Raw genomic sequence first — 18168 nt, forward strand, 5'->3', positions numbered from 1 at the left:
TAAGTTGAAACAAATGCCAGATGGCAGTGTTGATCGCTATAAGGCTAGACTTGTTGCAAAGGGTTATGCTCAAGAAAAGGGCATTGATTTTGATGAGACCTTTGCTCCCACTTGTCGTATGACTACCATTCGTAGCATTTGTGCATTGGCAGCAGCTCCTCATAATGGTTGGAATGTACATCAGCTGGACATAAAGACTGCGTTCTTGAATGGAGATTTGCATGAGGAGGTGTCTGTATCGCAGCCTCGTGGTTTTGTTCAAAGAGGGCAGGAAAACAAAGTGCGCAGGTTGAAAAAGGCTTTATATGGTTTAAAGCAAGCTCCACGAGCTTGGTATGAAAAGATACATGCATATTTGACTGCACATGGTTTTCAGAATAGTCCAACAGAAAGCACTTTATATGTTAAATGTGTGGATGATGTACATCTAATCATTGCTCTCTATGTCGATGACATGCTGCTCACAGGACCAAATGAAAGTCATATTGCTGATTTTAAGGCTGATTTGAATGCCTCTTTTGAGATGTCAGATTTGGGGCATTTGCATCATTATTTGGGAATACAATTTAAGCAGTGTGATGGAGGTATTGCTTTGTGTCAGACAAAGTATATTGAGACATTGTTGCGGAGATTTGGCCTTGAAGACTGCAAGCCTATTGCTACTCCAATGGAGACAGGTTTAAAGTTGAGTCTTCATGATGCTGGAGATCACTTTGATGTTACACTCTATCAGACAGCTGTTGGTTGCCTCATTTATGTATGCATTATGAGGCCGGACATTCAGTTTGCAGTCTCACAGGTGAGCAGGTTTATGCATAGCCTAGGGTCTCAGCATTGGAAGGCAGTTAAATGCATCTTTCGCTACTTGAGTGGCACCATACATCTTGGGTTATTTTATCCCAAGGGGGGATCGTTGTCGCCAGATTTACATGCTTTTTCGGACTCAGATTGGGCTGGTTGCTATGACACAAGAGTGTCCACAAGTGGTTTTTGTTTCATGCTCAGTAGCTCATGCATATCTTGGTTGAGCAAGAAGCAACCTACTGTGGCCACTTCTAGTTGTGAAGCTGAGTACAGGGCAGCTTTCACAGCTACGGTTGAGTGTGTGTGGCTCAGACGGCTTATGGGTGGCTGACTTGGGTGTTGGACAGGAGTCTGCCACCTCTATCTTCACTGACAGTCAGAGCGCATTGGTAGTTACGCGAGAAACCCAGTTTTTCATGCTCGCACAAAGCACATTGAGGTGTATTATCACTATGTCAGGGAGAGACTCTCAGTAGGAGAGATCAACTTGGCCTATGTGCCAACACAGGACAACCTCGCCGATCTTTTCACAAAGGCGCTTCCTCGTGAGAAGTTCGAATCTTTCCGCAAAGCTTTGGGCTTGCTCCCCTTTGTGGATTGATCTACTTCGGGCATGGCACTCCCCTATACATGAGTGCCAGCTCTCGGTCACACCATCACTCCCAGGGGGGATTTGTTGCCATATATATAGGCAGTGATGTGTGTGAACACACTTAGGACCACCGGGGCACTTTTTCCCTCTTTAGGAGGTTTTTTCCCTCGGCTTGTATATACGCCCATCATTCTAGGGCTAACTTATCTTTTGTACATTGACACAATCTAATACATAGTGTGTTGTGTGCATTCTTGCTTCTTCTTCTCCAAGCTTTGTGTGCTTTCCTGCAACCCTAATTCTAACAAAATTATACTTAACACTCTGCAACACAACCAATGCCATGTATGCATCTGTAGCTTCATACAATGAGATATGAGACTTGTATCCCATAGAAGCTCGCATGCTTGCATGTTTAGTTTCGACGAGGTTTGTGGTCGGCACAAAAACACCAAAAGCATCTTGAGTCATGAACCAAGTAACCCAATGAGATGCCCTTACATCCTACCAAGCCAAACAAATCTCCAAGGTTGGAATCTCTCCCTAAACTGCGTGACCCGATAGCGAAAATTTTCCAATTTTGTTTTTGCATATCTCGGCTGCATTCTCTAATGGGGCATTTCTCCATTTACAACACCACACTTTATGATCATCTTGGTACGACGGTCGTATGTACACTTGTTTGAATGACACACCATGCTTTATTCCCAACAAGATCTCTCCTTCTTAGGCACCTTGCGCACGGCAATCCATTTTGGATTTGCCTCATCCGCCATGAAGTCTCTAAATTCTGGTATATCATATCCTTGTTTCATTACAATGTCATTCAATATCTTCCAAAATTCTATCTAGGCATGTCTAAGAAACAAGAAGGAAATGTTTGCAAATAACAAGAAGTATCTATTGGCAAATAGTGGGTGGTGACTAACAAGAAGTATCTGTTGCCAAATATAGTGGTGGCCTCTAACAAACGGAATATAGAAATATTGAATGTGGGGCACCTCCCTATGTGCCCATCTCAAATTTTCATTTATTTTAATCAACATGACATAGTTTTGGGAGAGGTAATCATTAATTAAAATAATTCATATAGCAATTTAACCATTCAAATATATTATACACATTTTAAATACATATTTTATAAATATAGTCTTGAATTGTAATATTGACATGAAACATTTATATAAAAATACATGGCTGTATTTTGGAATTGTCAGGAAATCCTTTCTCTAATCTGGCTGTATGCCAAAATCTTCCAACCTAGGGTGTGCATCATCTGTGATAATTGTATCCCCCTCTTGTATGGACTGGGTGAGCTTTCCTCCACCTGCGGGGCAATAACTGATCATAAATGTTACCACTCTGATTTCCAACAGGTCAGCCAATTATGGATTGGCTAATTTGGTCTACCATGCCACATTAGACCACAAGGTGCCCTCTCCAACCAAAGGTAGTAGTTCTTCTAAATCTGGGGCGAGGTGCTTGGAGAGGGTACGATACATAATGTTGCTTTGTTGGTGTGACATCGAAGTAGGCCTCTGGTAGAATCCTTCGATTTGGCTCAAATGGTGTTATTTGCATTAACACCTTGAACATTAGCTTTAGCTTTAGTAGTGGATTGCCAACTCGTATATGAAGTCTTCATACTCTATACCAGACAATGACTCCAAAATAGTATCATTAGTAAAAGCTTTAATATTGTATGGGGGAGAGTATGTCGTACCTCCTGAGTTTTTGCCGTGGGGGAGACCGGTCATGTGCCGGTACCTCCTCGGGGGCAAGAGGGTTAGTGGGAAATTCTATATGTTGAAAAGAGAGAGTAGAAAAAATGCATTCTTCTTGAGACTTGTTAGTAGGCGGAGCATTAGGATACGGATATTTGCTGGCTACATTAAAATACACGAGGTAAGTAGGGTTAGATGATGTACTTGATGTCTCTTCTTGACCATGACCTAAGCTGGGGGGTGGGTGGTTAGGCTTGTGGAGTTTCATAAAATCTTGGAGCTCAGTGATGTCCTCACAACTTATGTTAGGATATTCGATATGTGATTTATCAAAAGTGTAGAGGACATTTGTTAACATGGATTCTTAATGTTTATAGATATTATGGTATAGTTTTAGAATACCAAAAGGGTGATATAAGGAAGACACGTAAGTTTAAGTGTTGGTGAGTATTGTAGACTTCTATCCACCCATGGCTTATAATCCATTGATAACTTTGTGCTACCACCTCGTAGTTGGCCGGTTTTTCAAGAATATCATCTTGAACAAACAGGTCTAATTTTTCAACACTATTGTCCAGAATTTTAGAGTTTTGGAGCACCCGACACCAACTACAAAGGTTTAGCACAATAGGGTGCAATGGATAAAATTAAATATCCTGTGGATTAGTTAATACTACATCCCCCTGCAAAATTCCCATAATGATAGTGGGATCAGCATCACGCTCAATATTTTGCTTAATGAGGATTAGTTCACCTAGGCTTAGGTCCTCAAACAGATTTATATCATATATTGAAGCAATGAGAGGGTTAGTGTAGATAAAAAAGAGTAAGAGTTTAAGGAGGGGCCCGCGGAGTTACTGGCAAACAACTGACCTATCTCCAAGGCTCGCTCAAGGAGTAGGCGCATTTCATCTCAGTAGGCTCTTGTCTTTGACTTTGGTCTTGTATGGCCAATTGTCGTTCCAGTTCTTGTATACGGGATTCATTGCTACTCGTGAGGTTTGATATGGCTATTTCTCTGACCATCCTTGTTGAAGCATCCAACTCCTCGAAGCGCCTTGTTGCTTCCTCTTGCGCTCGTCTGGCCGCAGTAGCCTCCCTTCCCTGAGCTTCTATGATTCTTTGAAGTCTTTTGGTAGCCAATATTTGAATGTCTTGTAATTGTTGGATGACGTGCCATTGCCTCTTGGTGTGCAATGGTGTGCAATCACCATTCTCTGCATCTCATAGATTGGTGGGGCATGTACCATTCCTTGTAGTTGTCTTTCTTTTTTTCTTTTCTTTTCTTTTTTCCTTTTTTTTAAATAAATGGCAAGAAGGTTAATTGTGATGAGAAGGGTGTTAATGGTGTGAGAAATAAACAAGGTGTGTTAATTGCTATATTGAAAAGGTATAATTATGTAACATGAAAGTGCAGGTGCTAAAACCGTGAAAGTGCAAGTCGAGAGGGGTGATCCCGTGAACCAGGGAAAACCCATGAGATGGATTTCCGTGAGAAGGAAATCCGTGAGATGTATTTTCGCGTGAGAAAAAAATCCGTGAGGTTTAGTTTCATGAGAGTTAGTGTCGTGAGATGGAAATCCGTGAGGTTTAGTTTCGTGAGAGTACAGGTTTTTGGCCATTTCCGTGAGACTGCAGGTTTTTTCCATTTCCATGAGACTGCAGGTTTGGCCATGAAGTATTTATGTTTTGTATTTTTGTAGATTTGATTAATGCATGATAGGATCAAACCTCCTAGCGGAGTTTAGTGTAAGGATGATCGATCACAGAGCAATGAATAATTATGAAAAAAAAAAGTCTTTTGTTGAAAATGAAAGAAGTTTGTTCGACATACAAAGACTTTGTTTGCCCAAGACATTTAATTGATTATGATCGAAGTTTGAAAAGATGAAAAGAAAAGAAAAAACAAAGAAAGGCCCAAGCTCCCACCTCAATACGTAAATGCCGATTTGAACTCAAAGAAGCGAGAAGGGATGCGATGTAAGAAAGTGCGATTGCATTTGAGCACACGATGGAAGACGGTTGCAAAATGACAAAAAAAAGGAAAGACTTTTGAATTTTATGGCACAGCCACCATCAGACTGGGTGGCTACCTTAATGAAGAATGCCACATGTCATCCTATGATTGGTCCGAGAAAAGTACTCGTTTCACGATGTGAAGCACTTTGGACGAGTTTACGGCGTGAGCTATTTTGCACCAGTTCATGGCATGAACTATTTTGCATCAGTTCACGGCATGAACTATTTTGGATGAGTTCACGGCGTGAACCTTTAAAGATTGTTTCACGGCATGAACCTTTTTGTACCAGTTCATGGCATGAACTATTTTGGATCATGTGTGTGCAAGATTGATACCTTCTATTTCTCTTCATGCTCAAACATTCAAATATGCATATAAAGGAGTGAATGATACCTAGATTTACCTGCCAAGGTGCCACCTTGGTTCCCATGGCAATAAAAAGATAAAGGTATCCATTAGTCACAAAATGGATACAACTTCTAGGTAGGTGTTGTTGTTTGCAGGCGTTTTAACTCCGTGTGGGAGTGCTTGATTCTTCCCTCCACTCAACTGAACAGTTTTTCTATTAAGTCCTATGGATTGGGGCTTGTATCAGTGTCCATTTGTTGAACCTTCTTTTTTCTCCCTTCACAGTCCTTGTCCAGCTCCTTGATTGAGGTGGTTAAAGGTAGTGGTTTGGCTATATTTAACCCACCTTGTTGGGTTGGCTTCTTTCTCCACACCAGGGTTTGTGCACTCTTAGCATTGGTTTTAGTTAGGAGTTGGTGTTGAATGCCTTTACTGCCCTTTCCTTTGTAGGAGGTGTTTGCAAAATGGGGGCACCCATACTGTTGTATTACCTTGGTAGTAACCTTGTGCCATTAGCAAGTCCTTTCAGATCCATTTCTTATACGAATGCCTTATGAAGTGTTGATTTGCTTGGAATAGCGCCAACTTACCTATCAAGACCATTTCTGTTCTTTGACTCCCTTTTGAACCCTTCTTGTTGATTCCTTATTAACCTCCTTCTCCTTGTGGAGCTGGTTTCTAAGGTGAACCTTAGGCACCCAATGTTGTGTACCCTGTGACTTGGGATGCTTTTTGTGTAGGGATTGCGGAATCGCTGCCTTTTTTACTTCATGAGTTGATGTCACCGTGCTTGGTGTTTCTATCTCCTTAAACATGGCCTGCATCCCTATGTTTATCAGGCTCCATAAGGGTACGGATATGACATTGTCGCCCTCGTTCATCAATGTTTTCCTCTTCTCCCATTGGATATTACAGTTTGCTGGTGCAAATCCAGGATCGTCCTAGGATCATATCCTCTTTCATTGAACCCGCAGGCATGACAAACACCTTCCCAACCAACGAATTATTTCTAATAGAAATGTTAACACTTTAAAATAGAAATGTTAACACTTTAAAATCCCTCAGCTTTCATAGTTGACAAGTGCACACTGCATACTTGTGCATTGGTGGTTTCAAGGTGCAGCTTATCTAATGCTACCCATGTCTCATATGAGATAAGGTTATGACTTGATCCCGTTTCTATCAATGCAATGCTCGTTGCATAACATTTAGCCGTAGAGAGTCCCACCCTTAGTCGTGCTGGCTCAATGTTCAATTCCTCTTCATCCAGAAGAGTGAGCAAAGCCATGTTCCTCTTCTAGAGTATCTATTTGGCTTTGGCCTCCCTTACCTTAGCCCCTTCTTGAGCTTTGAGATTTTTTCCTTTGCGAGCTGCTTTTGTTGTTTTAAGAAATGTTCTTTCAAAAGAGTATCTCTTGGGTCAGTGGACCAAAATATTTTTTGAGTTTGCTCCCATTGACATAGACCTCCATTTGTACGCCTTGAATTATCTCAATTCTAACCGACCCCTAAGGTGTGATCTCAGACACTTGGAAGGGTCCTAGGCCTTTGTACTTGAGTTTCTTTTTTTTGGTGCTTCCTACACCATACATAAGGACCCCATTTCCAGTTCTTTTTGTTTTAAGTTTTTGTCGAACCAATGTTTTCTTCGTAGTTTTTCGACCATGAGACCATGCAATGCAATTAGTCTAGTCTCATCAAGCTTCTCTAAATCAATTAGCCTTTCGACTACTAATACATTCTTCATTAGACGTTCTTGCACTACAATCCTTAAGCTCGGAACTAGGTATTCCATAGGCATTACTAACACCATAAGCTAGACGGAAGGGAGTGTATCCCGTCTGCCTTATATGATGTTCGGTATGCCCATAAGGCTGTTGTCAGCTTATGTTCCTAGTCTGTTTGACTTACTTCCAACATTTTCGTCATGATAGTACACAAAATCTTGTTTGTACTCTTTGCTTGACCATTAGCCTGTGGGATAATAAGATGATGATTTCTAGTGGACTACTAAGAATCCGGCAAAGTAAATGATCAAATGTGAACCACGATCACTAACTAATTCTAATGGGCATCTAAATCTCGAGATAATTTTCTCATATAAGAATTTTGATGTTGTTCGTGCATCAGCTCGCTTTGAGGGTCTGGCTTCTGCCCATTTGGTGAAATAGTCCGTGGCCACGATTACATATCGAGCTTGTGTGATGGATGTGCCGCTGGAATAATGAGTCCAACAAAATCAATCCCCCATTTCTCGAAAGGTTGTCTTACAATAACAGGGGTGAGCGGCATCATGTCCCTTTGTTGGGGGATAGCAAATCGTTGACATTCCTCGCACCTTTTGACAAACTCTATGGCATCCCCGAACAACGTAAGCCACCATAGTCCTGCTTGAAGTACCTTGTGAGAGCCATAATCTCTAGAGCAAAATTCCCTTCGCTATCCCTGAATGAGCTTCATCCAATATCGTGACGAACTCATCTTCTCTCACATGTCTTCTTAGGACATTGTCCTTACCTAGCTTATATACTTCTCCTGCAATTAATTGATACCGTGCAGCAAGCTTGATAAGTTGCCGCATTTTATCTTTGTTCAAGGGTGTTTCTTGTGGAAAAACATAAGCTAGATAATTTAATATCTCCTCGCTCCATTCGGGCACCGTGTCCAGTTTGAACAAACAAGTATCAAGGAGGTCATCATCAACACCAAGTATCAAGGAGGTCATCATCAACACCAATTGTTGGTTCCCCATTTGGAATTCTTGACATACGATTATCTAACACATGCTGTGTCCCCTTTCTTACCACCATAACTGTAAAGTCCAATTCCAATAGTAATAGCCACCAACATGTGAGTCTTCCCGTGGTACAAGGCTTATTCACCAAATATAATAAGGCCTAATGATCCATGAAGAATACGAATTTGTTGGCGAATAGGTAATGTCGATACTTCTTGACTGCATAAACCATGGCCAACCCTTCTCGCTTTGTGCCGGTGTAATTCACCTCTGCATCGTTCAATTGACAACTAGCGAAGTAGACTAGATAGTCCAATATGAACTCCTAGGGCTATGCTAGTATGCATCCAATAGCAAAGTTTGATGCATCCATATGCACATGAAATATCATGCCCAATTGGGGGGTCTTAGAATTGGCGTGCTAGTAGCTAATGCCTGCTTCAATCGATCATATTCTTATTGGCATTTCTCAATCCATTCAAAGACAATGAGTAGCTTGTACAATGGCGTGGCGATTTCAGCATATAGAAGATTATGAAGCGGCGGTGATAATACCCGACATGGCCCATAAATCTTTGCACACCTTTGTAATTAGTGGGTGGTGGAAATTCCAAGATTAACTTGACCTTGTTGTCATCCGTGTCTTTGAGAAAATGTGTCCCAATATCACACCGTGTTTGACCCAAAATTGGCACTTTAAAGGGCTTAATAATATACAATATAATTGACATCGCTCAAATACCTTCCTTAAGCAAGCTAGATGGTGTGACATCAAGAGTGTGCACACAGATCATCAATGAATACCTCCAACCACTTCTACAAAAGTAGTCTTTGAAGGTTGTGCACATCAATCGTTGGAATGTTGCTGGGGCATTGGTGAGACCAAAAGGCATGACTTTGTATGCAAACGTCTCCCACATTGTATTGAAAGTTGTCTTATGTTGGTCTTCTGGTGCTATAGACACCTGATTGTAGCCTGAAAATATATCCAAGAAGCTCTAAGCTTCTTCACCCAGCCACTCTCTCCAAAACGTGTTCCATATAGGGCAATGGATAATGGTCTTTCCTAGTAGCTGCATTGACCTTTTTAAGATCGACACATATCCTAAGTTTCCCATTATTTTTTGGGACTATTACGATTGGTGACAATCAATCCGTATGTTCTATCTCATAGATGAAATCCGCAGTAAGAGTTTATTGATTTTCTCCTTTACAATTGTCACATATTTAGGATTCATTTAGTATGATTTCTACCTAGTTGGTCTTGATCCTTCCATGATTGGGATCGTATGTTGCACCATCTCAAGTGGTACACCCTTCATCTCCTTGTAGTTCGAGGTGAAACAATCCTTAAACTCCTTGAGGAGAGTAACGAGCTCATTTTCTTTAGCCGAAGTCAAGTCCTTTAGCAATATAAACAGGTTTGGCTTCCTCCCCTGGTCCCGCAATATCAACTTCCTTGACTTTAGCAGGGCCATCATATGATGTGGACGGCTTCTCTTTCTTAACTCTTTTTGTTGTCAGTCAAATCACTTTCCGTTCATCAACAGTGTAGGTTTTGAAGTGGTCTGGTACTGAAAGCAAGTCTGTTTTATCCTCATTCTCACTCTTTTTTTAGCCATGACTTTCCTGGCCTCTCGGTTAGCTTCTGCCAAAGCTTCTGCCAAAGCTTTGTTTCATTTTCGACACCCAGCTTTTGTAAGCTTGGGTGTTTCTAGTTCTTGAGGGATGACTTTCTCCTTATGTTTCCCTTCAAGCAAGTGATATCTTACTCAATTCCTCAACCCAATCCTTACAAACTCATCATGTACCTTAGTGGCTTCGACGTATCTTAGCCACTAGGTATCCATGGGTTTTCTTCGTAATACGAAATTTCGTTGAGCAATATATTGTTTCTGCTTTTCCTGTCTTTCAGAGGCATTGGGTGCGCTGGTACGGCCTTGTGATCCAATACCTTCTATGCTAGAGGCCTACTCTTCTGATTCTTCATCAATGGTTTGCTAATTAACCATACAGACCAAGGTAGTGGAAACAGTTCCAAATTCCACATATTGGATCCCGCTGGGTTGCATCACATCTATGGTAGCTAGCACATGCATCTAGTTTTCACTAAAATCCGGAGGAGGAAGTTATGCATGCATTTTTGTTTCCTCTTCCTCTCTTTAGAATTTTCCATCATGGGCTAGCATATTTGTATGGATGTGGTCCACTTAGTTGTGACCGAATAGTTGCCCTTCCATGGGGTGTGCTCTCATTAGGGAAAATTTGGACTCACTTTTGGGCCTTTTAAGCTCTTTGAGATTCTAGGGAATATTCCATAAGGAGGACCAATGAGGGTGAGGCTTCCATTTTACGAAACTTTTGAGGTTACTTTTTGGTGGGGAGGCCATAACTTGAGCATAAAAACTCAAAATTTGTCGGATGTTGGTGCGTTAGAATCCTCTCATCACAAGATCTTTCCAATGATATGTTACATGATATAGTTTTGAGGTACTATGGATAGAGTTATCCATGATCCCCCTTTTCATAATAGAATAATAACTTGGCATTTCTTAGAGGGCCCAAAAATGAGTCAACATTTTCCCTAATGCCACGTTCTCAAATCTATCTTTAAAATTTACGAATCCCTACATACATACACATGATCTAATGCCCATTTGTGCACCAATTTGGATTCCCTCATGAAATTCTCCCTAATATTATGTTATCTGAGTCTAGTTGGCGCAAAAAGTCTATTACAAATGTATGATGGTAGCGAAATGTAGAGAGTTTGAGTTTCACATTCTCCAAAATCCCAATGGACCTTGAAGATGTTCCGTCTGCCATTTTAACGATTAGATCTGCTCTTTTTAGATTGTGTTTTTTTCAGTTTTCCCAACGTTTTGTGATGATGCTAACCCCTGCCCCACCATCCAAGATAGCCAATGTCTAGTACCCATTATGATGAATCAGGATTGTAGCATTAGTGTCGTCACTTTCATAAATAACATCCCAATTGATTAACTGATATCTTGATGACTCTGGTTGTTCTTTCCCTTGTGTGTGTTATAGGGTTCTTTTTGCCAGAGGTGACAGAACATCCTCTATAGTGTCAGCTAGCCTTAGTCCACCTTCTACCCATTCCTCTATGCAGTTATCCCAATGGCATTTGCACAGAAGTGGACACTACAGCCGTTGGGGCCTTCCTTTTTCTCTGGGTTCTCTCGCAATTAAGGGTTCCTTCCATGTGTGTGTCTCGTATCCATCCCTAGGGAATGAATGGATGGACTCACCTTGCGCATCTTCCTCAAACATTCTTGACATTGTGTTCCCTTGAGATCCCTCTTCCGTCTCTTCTAGCATTGGAGTAGGTACATCCAATTCTCTTTCCCTTGTTGGCTCGTTTCTTGGATACATTGTATCCCTGACCCAGTGAGCCCTTACCTTGGCTTCATGAAGCCGTTGACATTATTCTACTAAGGCCCTAGCATCTTGGAGCTTCCTTATCTCTTCTTCGGCATTTGGGTATTTCCCGACTCCTTTAGGGGTTGATGGCCTTTTCCCTTGCATCTCTAGGTTAGGCTCTTTTTGGTTGACCGCTTGATCCCCTCCTTCTCTTGATTGGGTGGAACTGGTGTCGATCGTATCTTCTTCACATTCATCTTGGATTATGACCCTAGTGTCACCCTTACCCACTTTTTTCACTCTTCTTCTCCGGCCAATTCTAGAAGTGGTCGCATCTACTTGATTCTTCCCCTTGTCCCCCAATTGGGCCTGGGCTTGTGTCACGACATTGAGTGGCATGATATTTCTAGGCTGCATACTAATGGTCCGGATGGTGACCTGATTAGAAGTGGAAGTCGAACCACTTGCACGGTATGGAGACAAAAACTCATAAGCTCCTTAGTTGACTGTGGACTCTCCATCTGTAGTAAGCTCTCCACTTTTGTAGGATCTAGGGCTACGCCATTTTCACTCACTTCATGACCCAAGAGTACAATTCGAGCTCTTGCTAAGTTACATTTAGTTGGATTGAGTTGGGCTCCATCTTTATCAATTCATTTAAACACTAAGTGAAGCCTTTCCACAAGTATCCACCTGTCATTGTAAACACAAAAGTCATCCATAAAAATTCTAACAAAAGATCCAAGGTAAGGAGCAATGATCTTGTCTACCTAGCTTTGAAAAATTGGCATATACATTGAGAAGCCCGAAAGGCATAACCCTATAACAAAGTTACCCCCATGGAGTGATAAAATTGGTCTTCTTTTGATCTTTTGGGGCTATCCTAATTTGAAAATAGCCACTAAACCCATCATAGACTAAGTATCTCTCATGCCCTCCCACTTGGTCCAATATCTCATCTTAGAAAGGAAGGGGATAATGATGCCTTTTCATAGCTGCATTAAGGGGTTTGTAATCCACACAAACTCTCCACTTGTTACCCTTTTTAGACACAATGACTACAAGAGAAACCCATTCTGCATCATCAACAAGGTATATGAAACCAACCTGCAACAACTTAGTGACTTCTACCTCTCTAAAACCTGTTTTTGAATAGTCCCCAATCCTGAATCATCTCATCGGTTTCATTTGAGGACCCTGTAGAATAAGCATCGTAACACGGGAGGTTGAATCAGCTCCCACATCTGACTCCAACTTCTCTTCGACTTCTAGAATCTTGCCAGTCTTCAAATCATATCGTATCCTTTTCTCCTTAGGCCTATCTCAACAAACAAATCAATGCAGCCTCTATACCAATCCTTCCTAGACTTCATAACAATTCCAAGACCTCCCCAAAATCATGGGGTATGCCCCAACCCCTGCTGGTATGACATACATATCAATGACCACTCTTTGTCCACAAGAAAATTTAACTCCATTCCCTCAATCACACCAAGACGTAGATTTCCATGTCACTTCCAATCCAAGATCATGCACAGTTTCTTCAGTCATGACACATACCTGGGCTCCACCATCTATATAAACTTTACTCACGTTCCTACCATGAACCCAAACACCAACAATAGGCAAAATGTCAGAAACCCTGCTCGATTGAACCTAAATAGCCTCTGGCACCTTAAACTTAGCTTGTCTAACACTTGAAAGCTTGTGCCATTGTCTTCTTATACTGGATTTCAATTGTAAAAGTTGACCATAGGTGATATCGGCCTTTTTGTGTTTCGCATTAGCCAAGAGACTATAAGGGAAGTCCCCCTCACCCAACTAGAAATCATACATGCCAATCTTTCTTCTTCTCGCTCTAACCTTTCCCTACTTGTTGCTAGATTTTGGCTCCTCCATGGTTGCCTTTCCCTTCTCTCTCTTCTTCTTGGCTCTTGTTTCTTTACCTACATCTTAAGATTTGGACCTTTGCATCCATGTCCTCTTATTGGCCAACACATCAACCTCATCTTCTTCTTCCTCATTAAAGGCTTTGAGTAAATTCGCATTACCGAAAGGACCTTGAGGTTGTGCTTATTATCCTTGCACTGGCACCCTGATTTCCATTACATGCATCCCTATTGCCAACACCCCTATTACCTTCTGGCCTTTGAATGATAGGATACACACCTCTTGGCTCTCTCCTTGGTTGAGGACATTGAGGAGCTATATGGCCCCTCTCTCCACAATTGTAGCATTGGAAATGCTCCATTCGATTCCTTTGTGGTCTTTCCCCTTGTGGTCTCCTCACTTGGTTTCGAATAACCTTCATAGCAAGATTAGGATTTCCAATTTGCTTGGTCAATCTTTGAATCTCTTGATGCAAACCATCTTGTCCTCTATCTAGCTCCACAATCCTTGGAGCTTCTACAAGAAGCTCCCTTTCTACATGCATGTCCACAGGCAAAGGTTCCACTATGTGCCCACATGTCCCATGGTCGTATTTAACCTACATGCCTGTTTCTCTTTCCTTTTGAACTAACTCTTATTTTCTCACCTTCTTCTTCCACTTCTCTTTAGCCAACTTGGCTGCCTCTGCATAAGTGTCAGGATCCTTAAGCTCCACCTTTTCCTTATAACTCCATGTAACAATCCTATAAATCTATCTTTTTTCAAGAAGTCTGGTGGCACTTGATTTTCTCCCAAAACCCTCAAAATCTTTCTCTAGACCCCTTCAAATCTACCTACAAATGCTATAATCTCTTCCTCTTCCCCTTGTGATACAACCTAGTACACTCTCTCCAAAAGCCTTATGGCTTATCAGCTTTCCCATACTTCCTTACCATTCCCTAGCTGCTTCTTCCAATAGTAACACTACCATTCTTAACTTGTAGGCATCATCATCCCTATTGTTGCTAAGAGCTGCTAACTCTATCCTTCTTATAAATCTATCCACATCCTCACCCTTCTCTTCTTTAAACAACTCATACCCTGCATCAGCCACACCATAGGTCTTAAGAGGACCTGCAAGTGGTTTCCAACCTGTTGATCAATGCTCTAAGACAAATCTTCTCTCTACTCAATGGGGGAACCAAACCATGTGAGACTTGGTCTATAAACAGATATGCCTCTATAGCTAGCCAAGCTTCACTATAAACAACAAGTGGAACAATACTAGACAACCATCAATACCAACACGATTCTCTCTCTCCTCAATCTGAAAGCAACTTTCTTTGACATTCAATGATAACTGTACAAGTAAAACCTTAAGATGGTGGGAGAAAAAAGGAGAGTTTTTAATTGCATTTGGTACAACACTAAAAGTAAATTATTTAAGTTGAAGTTGACATTTTATATATTTCGAAGTTACAATGTCTACCAAGCCACACTTTGTGATTAACAACTGGATCAATTTAAGTTGAACTTGACATTATATATATATTTCAAAGTTACAATGTCTACCAAGCCACAATTTGTGATGATTGAGACAAGGTTTCCCATCCATTCAAGGAGCTTCAACTGTACAAACCATTTATACTCAGTCCTCAAGGAGCCAAGCACCTCCACGGTGAATCCAATGCAAACAATATTTTGGACATGTGGTTCAAGAACCACAGACAACATCATGGTAGTCGTCTTGATCTCCAAATAAACCAACACCAAGAACAAGATGAAGTATGTGATGTTTGTGTTGTCTTCTAACCTATCTCAAACCCACCCAAACCATACAATCAAAGTAGAACGTTTTTTGAACTCACTCAAATGTGGGGCAACACATGCCAACTCTCCAAGAAAACCAACTCACACTCCCCTTGACTCACTCACTTACAAGGATACAATGATTTTACAAAGTGATAAAAAAGTTATTCAATGATTGTGGCATAGGGATTTTACATCTCACAAACTCTCTCAAAAAGAATTGATGATGACAGAACACCACCACATAATATCCACAACACAAAAAAAAAATGACACAAAGCTTGGAATCAGACTTGTTGACTTGCCATCATTTTGACAAGGTTAGCAAATTACTTTCCTTCACAACTATGGTGGGTACTTCAAAGTGATAGAATATAGATAAGAAAAGAAGTACTTCCTCTCTTATACCAACACACAACTCTAAGTAGCAGGAAAGACCTTGAGATAGCTTCACCTTCTTTTGACATCTGAGCTTTCACCTAGAATCCCAAAGAAGATTGGGTAGGCCACCTGCAACAAAGGAGTTCCCTGCCTGCAACAAAGGAAGTCCCTTTTACTAGCTAAACACTCCACCAACTTCGAACGTGCCTTGTGTGAAGAGAACTGATTGAGAGTAAGGCCTTCAAATGCCTGGGGGCGAACTTTACTTTTGCTTTTTCTTCTTGATGCACGTTGGTGTTCAGGGTTGCGTTCTCACCCTCTATCACGCACTCCTCTCTCAGCACGGTCTCAGCAGAATGAGGGAATCAGGGTTTGTAGAGGAGTGAGATTGAAAGACTATGGTGGGAAGGACGCTAACTGCCACATAGACTCAAGCTAGCCCCCGTTCACACGAACAAATAGTGGGTTAAATGCCTATATATTGACCCACTATTTGTTCACACACGAACATTGGTTCCCACCTAGCATCAATGAGCATTTGGCTTTGAAGCTCATGACAATCACACTACATGATGGATAAGTATATACATCAAATACATCGAAAGTTGATGTCTCATCATAAGTGCCAACTAGATACAAGTGATCTTTCTCCTTCCACCCACCACTGAACGCCATATGCTCCACTCATCATATGCATCCATTAAGAGGATTATATATCCCTTTAAGTGCCAAAGTCCTTCCTTGCATGAGGTTGCCACTACCCACCATCAATGGGTGCACCAACTGCCATTCTCACCCCCTACATCGCTTCATCATTTGCTTCTTTCAAGTGTAAATTGCATCTGTCGAGTAAGAAGAGAAAGTATATGTTGATGCCATCGTTTCCCAAGCTTACACAAAAACACTCAAAAGATCACTGGCACACTGACAACCATGCTATATTTGTACAAAAGAAAAAATGATATGCAACAATATATAACAAATGCAAATCTCTATGTCAAGCTAATAAAGTTAAACCACACAAAACAATAAACAAGCACAACCCAACCTATACTAAATCACTTCTAGACTCTCACAAGTGCATTCCTATCTTTCTGGAGTTGTAGGTATCATTTGTATGGAGGCATAAAAACCTGTCCACAAGGAATTGCATGATCGTGATAGATTATGGATAGTGACTCGCCACCCAACTGTAGATTCAGTGCCCTGAGCCTGAAGTCTAATTATTGCAACTCGTGAACCCATTGCCCGTTGCATGCTGCCCCGCTGCTTTTTTGTACATTTGCACCATGGCTACACAGGCGCCACACGTTGTAGCATGGCTACCCATGCGCTATATGTGGTTTGAGGGCCTTCCTGATTGCATCTCATAACAGGTTGTCCTCGGTTGGCCTATACCTGACTGTACAACAACAAATCCTCCTGGCTAGCGTGTGTGCACGCCTTGGCAAGCCACATTTGCCCTCCTCTAAGTTGGGCTAGCTATGCTGGCCACCTTGGTTGCATGCCTGCCTTAGCCCTCCTCTATGCTGAGTCACAAAGGTAATAGGCATGGACGCACGATGAAGGACCAGCTTCAATGAAGTACCACCCACGAGACTGTCTCGAAGACTACCATTTGCTATCTACTAAAAGCCAGGCATTTGCTACTCTTGTTCAAGCAAAATTCGGACCAAACTTTTGTGTCAGTTACATTGGATGTATGTATGCATGCAAGTATTTATGGACATAAGCATCTGTCTGCATGTATGAAAGGCTTGTATGTATGTCTATGTATGTACGTCATGCATATCCATATGTATGTATGTATGTATGCATGCATGCATGCTCTGAGAACACACAATTGTAGACGTTGGAAACAAGCACTTGCTTCACCCAAAGAAGTATCTTACCCGTGTGAGAGAGTCTCGGAAACTGCCATGTGCCATGTACTCATAGACAAGCATTTGATCCCCTTGTTCAAATCAAAATCCAACCACACTAAGATAACATTCTTATGATGTACATGCGAGAGTGCGGTGAGAGTTGCAAGTTTCCCATGCAAACCTGTATTACCTCGGCCTCAGAGCTTGAGCCCATTTCTGCATGTTCTCTTCCCTAGCCATGCATCACTATGCTAAAAGCAACAAAAAACAACCATTATTATCAGATCCTAATCATATTTAAGATATATATTAAAAACAAAGTTTACCTTGGGACATCATTTGCAAGCTTTTGGTGCCAGGCAAGATGCCATAGAAGAAAGGTAAAGTTCAATTGATAACCATGCTTTTGAGGTCCCGAGTTACCCACTTCAACCCCTAGATGTACCATATGGTGGACTAAGCTAGCCCACAATCTGTATGTCTCACTTGCCTCTTTGCATGGTTATTATCCATAATTTTCTTGAATCAACATGAAAGGCACTGAAAATCCCTCTCTCATCATGTTCATAGGCTCCTTCAATTTGACAATCTCCTATGGACTAGCTCTCTACTAGAATCAAAAGTGTCGATAGCAT

This window comes from Cibotium barometz, chromosome 22, assembly GCF_041138505.1.
Source record: "Cibotium barometz isolate CiBa-2024 chromosome 22, ASM4113850v1, whole genome shotgun sequence".
Classification (NCBI taxonomy): domain Eukaryota; kingdom Viridiplantae; phylum Streptophyta; class Polypodiopsida; order Cyatheales; family Cibotiaceae; genus Cibotium; species Cibotium barometz.